At 48.5% G+C, this 8,498-nt stretch overlaps 1 long non-coding RNA gene across 1 annotated transcript; it reads right to left on the bottom strand.

The window, feature by feature from the left end:
* Positions 1-615: 615 nt before the first annotated feature.
* On the bottom strand, positions 616-2,567 carry LOC119878536. The gene is made up of 3 exons (XR_005386976.1): positions 2,488-2,567; positions 2,247-2,368; positions 616-646 (listed from the first exon to the last, which is right to left on the bottom strand). It is a non-coding gene; the product is annotated as an uncharacterized LOC119878536 (long non-coding RNA).
* Between the last annotated feature and the right edge of the window lie 5,931 nt (positions 2,568-8,498).

The raw sequence follows: 8,498 nt of genomic DNA, 5'->3' as shown, positions 1-8,498 counted from the left end.
AGGGAGAAGCAGGCATCATACAGAGAGCCCGACATGGGACTCGATCCAGGGTCTCCAGGATCATGCCCTGGGCTGCAGGCGGTGCTAAACCGCTGCGCCACCAGGGCTGCCCGACAGGAATGACATTTAAATTGAGGGTGGCTTCAGGAACTGTGGACATTTTCACACGATGAGGCTCCCAACCCATGAGCCCAGGACGGCCTCCCAAAGCCTGGTATGGCTAAGTGCACAAATCTTGTGCTCCTTTGGTTCAGTCTCATTTATTCTCTGTGATGCTCCTGAGAAGGGAGTCACGTCCGTCATTTCCTTCCTGAGTGCTCATTGTCAGGACACAGCAAGCCCCACAATAGAATAAAAACTGAGCCCAGACCAACAGCAGGAAGCTTCTATTAGAACAGATCTCAATGCCCTTGAAGGCCCCATATCAAAATGTAAACCGAACTTGAGGAATTGCTCCAGCCCTTTGGGAGTTCCCCGAGACCAGCCCTTAAAACTAAGCTAAAACCCACCTCGGGGTCCAAGTCCCTGCTCCGCTCTGTCGGGTATACTTGGACACAAGCTCGAGCTTGTAAATAAACCCTCGTGTGTTTGCATCAGTGTCAGCTTCTTGGTGGTTTCTCAGATTCGTAATCTTGGGCACAACAGTCTGAGATAAAAAACAAAACCAAAAGAAGCTCGGACGCAGGTAGAGTGAACGCAGGGTTCTGAGAGCAGTGGCCGAGACCCGGGGGCTTGGGGGCTCTTCTCTGGAGGCTCCAGCAGACAGGGGATGGGATGCTCAGCCCCAGAGCCAGAGGACCTAGCATCCCCACCGGCATCCCGCCCATCAGGGCCGGGTCTCAGGGAGCAGCCCAGCGCTGCCCGCTTGAGCCCAGAGACGCTGACGCCCACCCCACCTCTGACCCCCGCAGGATCAACTCCTAGGCAGATGTGCACCTGACAATCAGCACCACGGCCCATCCCCAGACCCCACACAGACCATTTGCTGCCGCCAAGTTGTTGGACCACAGAGGCTGCAGAGCTTCAGCTCTGCCTGGAAAGTAGGGTCTAGATTCCTTTGTACACTGTGCTCTTTTTTAATTTATTTTCTTTGATTCTTTTTTATTAATTGCCTTTTTTAATTTTTTGTATGTACCTTATATATTTCTTTTTTTACTTTCATGGTACTTTAATTGTGTTTCATGTTTTGGGATTTAGAATCTTTTAACAAGCAGGCTAAAATAATCTGGTTTTTTTTTTTTTGAGAGGGCAGTTATTGTTTTCTTGATTTTTCTTTTTCTTTCTTCTTTCTTTTTTGGAAAAAATAATGAGATTGAGAAATTCTCCTCCATAAAATAACATGAAGTAGTACTCACAGCCAGGAAGTTCATCAATAAACATATATGATGTCTAACTACAGTTTAAAACAATGATTATAAAGATAGCAGCTGGGCTGGTAAAAGAGCACAGAAGCAAACTAGAGAATCCCTTACTGTAGAAATAAAAGAACTTAAATCAAGTCAGTCCAACGTTAAAAATTCTATAACTGAGGTGTAGTCCCAAGTGGAAGTCTTCAAAACAAGAAAGGTTATGGACCAAAGAGGCAGACTTAGGGAGTTCAGCCACTTATTAAAACTATAACATTCATATCATAGGAGACTCAGAAGATGAAGAGAGAGAAAAGGTGGACCTTGATCAGCCATTAGCAACGACAAATACCCACCATGTACTTCAAGGTGGATGGAACTGGAAGGTATTATGCTGAGTGAAGTAAGACAATCAGAGAAGGACAAACATTGTATGTTCTCATTCATTTGGGGAATATAGGTAATAGTGAAAGGGAATATAAGGGAAGGGAGTAGAAATGTGTGGGAAATATCAGAAAGGGAGACAGAACATAAAGTCTTCTAACTCTGGAAATGAACTAGGGGTGATTGAATGGGAGGAGGGCAGGGGTGAGGATGAATGGGTGACGGGCACTGAGGGGGGCACTAGACGGGATGGGAACTGGGTGTCATTCTATATTTGGCAAATTGAACACCAATAAAAAATAAATTTATTATTAAAAAAAAGAAAGAGTGGCCCCTGGGTGGCTGAGTTAGTTAAGCTTCTGCCTTAGGATCAGATCATGATCCAGGTCCCAAGGCAGGCTCCCTGTTCAGCTGGAACCTGCTTCACCCTCTACCTCTACCCCTCTCGCTCATGCATTTTCTCCTCTCTCTCTCTCATATAAATAAATAACATCTTTGAAAAAAAATCAAAGAAACCTAGAGGGAAGAGAAATCTCCCATGTAGAAGAATTTCAAAGAATTTGTGCAGACATTCCACCGTCAAGTTCATGAGCATAGCTTCCCACTCTTATGTGTGCAATACACGTAGTAACTTCCTTCTAAAAATATATTATGAAAAACCTAAAATAATAATGATAATACACTAATAATAATAAAAATAATAATAAAAATAACAAAAATGAATCAGTTTACTACGGAGAAAGCTGACAAACACTACCTTAGCAAGATGATCAGATCGATACCAAGACTGATAAATCATGTGATAGTATCTATCCTTTATATGATATAATAAAAATGACAGTATATCTCTGTATAAAATCCACAAAAACAGTTCAATCATGAGATAAACGACAGACATGTCCCAACTGAGGGAAATTTTTCAAAATACTCTCCTTCTCAAAGTGTTCCAGTTCAACAACAACAAGGAAAGGCTGAAAGACTGTCACAATCCAGAGGAGCCTAAGAAAACATGAGGACAAATGGAATGTAATACGAGGGATGGTAACTTAGCAAAAACTAAGGAAATCTGAATAAAGTATGGTCTTTGGTTAATGCGACTATTTTAATATTGATTCATTAGCTCATATTTGTACCGTACTAATATAAGATATCAATAATTGGAGAAATAGAGTGCCAGTGCATGTGAATACACTATACTATCTTCTCAATTTCCCTATAAATCTTTGTTTTTTTCCTAATAAATAAGATTTATTTTGAAAATTGACTTAAATGAATCAGGCTCCAAGTGTGAAGACATTTTAAGAATAGTTGAATTAACTTTTGCCTTATTCTTAAAGAGTTCCTTTGATGGAAACAAAGTAAGAATTTTAGATCAGAAGGAAAGAAAAACACTTATGAACACGTATAATGCCTCCTCAACCTGAAAAGCAGGAACGGATAATAAATAGCAAAAGTCAGATAAAAATAATTCTAGTATAATAGACACCATACTGCAAGTGCATTTAAAATTAGCAATGGGGGATCCCTAGGTGGCGTAGTGGTTTGGCGCCTGCCTTCAGCCCAGGGCGCAATCCTGGAGACCCGGGATCGAGTCCCACGTCGGGCTCCCGGTGCATGGAGCCTGCTTCTCCCTCTGCCTGTGTCTCTGCCTTTCTCTCTCTCGGTGACTATCATAAATAAATAAAAGAAAAAAATAAAAAAATAAAATTAGCAATGCATAACATTCATTTCCTTGACATTTGTCTTCCAAAGAGTTCACAGTGTTTCAGTGTCAGTTGAAATAGGGGAAGAATCTCAGGGAAGAATCCTTCACATAATAATAGGACCATTGGTAATAATGTCTCTCAGTTGTTTCCAAATCCATAAAGATGCATTTCCTGATGAGTGACTGAACTGTGAAGAAAGAGATGAGAAACCCTTCCCTCTGAATTACTTGTGTCAGAATATTTTAACCATAGTACTACAGATAGTAGTAAATTATCCTTATTAACAGGAAATACATCTCAGATTGGAATCTGAGCAATCAGATGTGCAGAGATAAAACTCTATGACTCGCTCCTCAACTTTTAAGGACAAAGGAGAGCTTTTCTACGTACAAAGTCAGTTGTCAAGATAGCCTCAGGGAATAAGATTCTGCAGCTTCAAATCCCGCTGCACAGCTGGGACGCCCGTGCTCCAGGTCTTCCTGATCCCAAATCACTGGGCCTGTTGCCCAACACAGGATGCCACGCTGAGGTTATTTGCAATTGCTCTCTTAGGAGCTCTGGGGAAAGGGGAAGGAGCTAGATAGGTGGGACAGGAAGCAAGGAGGCTGAGAAAATTAAGGCCATTCCAATTTAAATTCAGCAGTAGCACATGCCCAGCCATTCCAGGCCCCTGTGAAGAAGTGCTGAAATTTACATTGCTTCAGTTACAGGAAAAAAACAAAAGTTTACAGCTTAATGTCCTAGAAAGCCCCACAATTGAATCAAAACTAAGCCCATGCCAAGGGCTGGAACCGTCTATTAGAATGAGAGCAGAGTTCAATACCCTTGAAGGCCCCATATCAAAATGTCAACAGAACTTGAGGAATTGCTCCAGCCCTCTGTAGGACCCCAAGACAAGCCCTTAAAACTAAGCTAAAACCCACCTCGGGGTCCAAGTCTCTGCTCCGCTGTGTTGGGAGTACTTGGACGCAAGCTCGAGTTTGGAAATCAACCCTTGTGTGTTTGCATTGGTGTCAGATACTTAGTGGTTTTCTCGGATTCGCAACCTTGGGCACAACACTCCCATGTCCCCTCCCACCTTGGCTGAACCCCTATCCCCTCCCACGCAGGGTGAAACTCAGGCACCTCCCCGCCCACAACAACCCAGTGCACAAGCCGTCACACAGGTCCCACGGGCACGGTGGGCACTCCCGTCATCCCTGGACTCCCAGAGGAAGGAAGGAGTTTTCCGCAGGACACACTCCCATTGTGGCCCCAGGGCTCCCTGCCCAGCATGGCAGCTCGTGACAGGTCGGGGTCTGTATCCCTGGCGCCTGTTCCTCCTCCCTGGTTTTCCCACAGGAAATGAAGGAGGATGCCCTTTTCTTTTCCAGGGATATCACGAAAGTAGACCTAGACGTCAACAGGATGTTGGGCAGCCACATCATGTTTTAGTACTGCTAGGGGGTCGGGTGAGGCTCCTTGTACAGGGGGCTTTGGGGCCCCGGGGGCTTCTGGGTAGGGAAAACAGGCCCTCTGTGCCAGGGGGAGCAACGGCAGCCAACAACACACTGCTCAATGGTAGGGTGATTGGGATGACCCCCGTGCCCACCCCCCGGGCCTCAGGGATGAGTGGCCAGTAGGATGGGGCCTCCAGGGGTTGCCATGGGAGCTGAACACCGAAAGGGATAGGGACGGCCCCATGAGAAGCAAGGGATGGGGTGGGGGCTGTGGGAGGCAGGGACCGGACCTGGGGGCCAGGCGGCATGGCCGTGGCTGGAGCAGGACACACATCGATCCCATGAGGGTCGGATGGGTCAGAGTGACACCCACTCTCAGTACTTTATATATTTCTAAATTCTATGCATTTAATTTGAGACAATTTGCAATTTGAAAGCATACATATTATGATACCCCCAGATAATGCCCCCGGTCCAGCCAGACACCTGCACTGACCACACCGTGCCCAAGGGGAAGGTATCACAACAAACCCCAGACTGGGGCCGCCGTTAACTGTAGAAGTCTCCTTCTGCATCTTAGGGGAAGGAGATACCCTGTGTCCGCAGGCCCCCCACGACATCCCCCTCATTCCCCACTCCTACTCCACCCCCCTACATCATCATTCCCAATGGCATCCCACCTACACCATCCCCCTCACACCCACACAGCCCCACGCAAACCCAACCCACACTATACCCCAACACCATCCCCCTACACCATCCCCCACACTCCACCACAATCATACCCCTGCCCCCACACCATCCACCCCCACACCATTTACCCCCAGCAAGGACCAGGTGCAGGTGACCCCTGTGGGACATGCTCAGCCTCCCGGCATTTCTCTGCATACCCTGATCCCATCAGAAGCCCAGGTGTCTCAAAGAGTACCAAGGGGTTGCAGAGAGGAGGAAAGACAGGGAGTCCCTGACAGGGTGGGTGCAGGTGAGTGGTTCAGAGGATGCACCGTGCTCTGCCTTGCCCACTGTCCCTCCTGGAGGGCGGCACACCCTGCACAGGACACCAGCCCCTAACCCATAGGGACCTGGCCTAACCTGGCCCCGGGCTCTGTGGGGGCTGAGATGATTTGAGCCCCTCCAGGCCCAACACAAAGACTAATGGGATCCAGCCCCCCATGGCCCTGGCCAGCCCTGGATTCTGGCCCCAGGCTGAGCGAGCCCTCTCACAGCTGGATGTGGCCTCTTAGGCCCTGGGCCTACCCCCACAGATCCAGGTCACTCACCTAGGGCGCCCTTTGGGTCCTGGGACACCCCAGGTTGGGGAGAGCAGGAGTAGGCCAGTGGGCCCCACCCGCACCAACATCAGGAAGCAGGCTGCTCCAGGTGCTGGGGCCACTGGGAGCCCAAGGCCGGGGTCCAGCTGCCCTGCAGGGACCCAGTGCAGGAGCCCATGAGCTGCAGGTCCAGGTCAGCTCTGCTGTCCTCAGAACCGTCTCTCAGGCTGAAACCTCAGGACATATGCCCCCACCCAGATTCCACACATGCTCCCAGGTGGGGGACTCCAGCACCCGCCCTCCCAACCCGTGTCATTCTTTCCCTCCCCTAAAGGACAGAAAGCTCTCCCTCCCCAGGGGAAGTTCAGAATCGGCATGCAGTTTTGGGGGGCACAAAGCATGGGTTACATTGTTATGAGCTCATTTCCGATTAGGGTGTGCACAGCGGCCTGACTATGGTGGGGCAGCCCCTTAAGCCATAAGCAGGTCATGTGGGGGTCATCCTGGAGGTGGCAGGTGTAGCATAAAATGGAATCAGTCCTGCTCTGCTTGTCCAGGGGTAGGAGATTTTTGTTAAATTTCCTGGGTCCCACACTTGCAGCTCAAGCACCTGGGCCACCCTCACCAGGTGGACTCAGCCTGCACACCTTGTGGTGCGGGATCTCTCACACCAGCGTGTGGAGGGCACCCTCCTTGCCTGAGTGAGTAGGGGCTGGGTGAGCATGGGGCTCGGCCTGAAGGCCAGGCAGCACAGGAGACCGAGGAACCCAGCCCTGTCCCCACCCCGACTCCCACACACAGGCAGCCCCTGGGCTCCCTGCCATGTGCACCCAGCTCTTCAGGAGCTCCCCACATGGCGGCCCCGATTTCTGGCTCCCTGCTGGAGAGGCATTGGGGAGAAGAGAAGCAGCCGCCATTGGTGGGCCACACTTCTGGACATGTGAACGTGGCTGAGCTGGACCTTCCAAATCAGCTGCCCCTCCAGTGGAATGTCACTGCACAAGCGAGCACCGGGTCGGCCAGGAGTGCCTGGCTAGCCGCCCAGCTCCAGCACCAGAAATGATATTGTGCCAACCATTTCGGCATCGGGGTGACCCAGCCAGAGGATCCGATAGCTGCATGTGATAGCTGCATGTGATAGACACACACACACCCCAAAACCAACAAAAGTCAGAATCCCCCTAATGTTGTCAAACAGCTTCCGGATTTTTCCATACACGACTCTGTGGTCCCCAATAGGATACATGGAAGGCGGTATAAAGCATGACTGCAGAGGTGCGGGAGGTACGGAGATGTGACTGCTGGATTTCAACAAGGAGCACAGAGGGTCAGGAAGCGGGGGCCAATCCTAGGAAAGGATACCAGGTTGCTGTGAAGGCTACGGATGGTGAAATCTGTCCTCCTCCGTTTCAGCTTCTAGTTTTCCTCCTAAATGCCATTTTCCTCATTCATAATAGCAAAAATTTATTTTATGTGTTTAAATTTCTTTTTATTGGAGTCCAATTTGTATGAATTCTTTCTTCAGCAATGATGTCATTCAGGATAGAAGGAGAGAGAAAGATTGTCCCAGATAAGCAAAATATAAAGGAGTTCAGGACCACTTAACCAGTCCAGTAAGGAATTTTAAGAGGGACTGTTGTAGTGGGTGAAAAAAAGAGACCAAAAGCAACAAAGACTACAAAGGGCCAGAGAACGTCACCAGAAACACCAACTCTACCGGTAACACAAAGGCAATCAGTTCATATCTTTCAATAATCACTCTGAATGCTGATAGACAAAATGCTCCAATCAAATGATAGAGGGTATCTGAGTGGCTTAAAAAGCAGGATCCGGGATGCCTGGGTGGCACAGGGGTTGAGCCTCTGCCTTTGACTCAGGGTGTGATCCTGGAATCTGGGATCCAGTCCCATATTGGGCTCCTGGTGGGGAGCCTGCTTCTCTCTCTGCCTAATTTTCTGCCTCTCTCTCTCTCTCTCTCTCTCTCTCGCTCATAAATAAAATCGTTATTAAAAAAACCAGATCCATCGGTATGCTGCCAACAAGATGCTCACGTTAGACCTATAGACACCGGGAGATTGAAAGTAGGGCATGGAAAACCATCTATAAAAGTAATGGATATCAAAAGAAAGCTGGAAGACCCATACTTATATCAGACTAACTAGATTTGAAACCAAACCCTGGGAGACACCTGGTGGCTCAGTGGTTGAGCATCTGCCTTCAGATCAGGGGGTGATCCTGGGATCCAAGGATCGAGTCCCACATCGGCCTCCCTTTGGGGAGCCTGCCTGTCCTTCTGCCTATCTTTCTGCCTCTTCTTCTCTGTGTATCTCTCATGAATAAATAAATAAAATA

Source organism: Canis lupus, unplaced genomic scaffold, assembly GCF_011100685.1.
Source record: "Canis lupus familiaris isolate Mischka breed German Shepherd unplaced genomic scaffold, alternate assembly UU_Cfam_GSD_1.0 chrUn_S1702H1896, whole genome shotgun sequence".
In the NCBI taxonomy this organism is placed as follows: Eukaryota; Metazoa; Chordata; class Mammalia; order Carnivora; family Canidae; genus Canis; species Canis lupus.
This window is presented reverse-complemented; position numbering and strand designations above follow the sequence as displayed.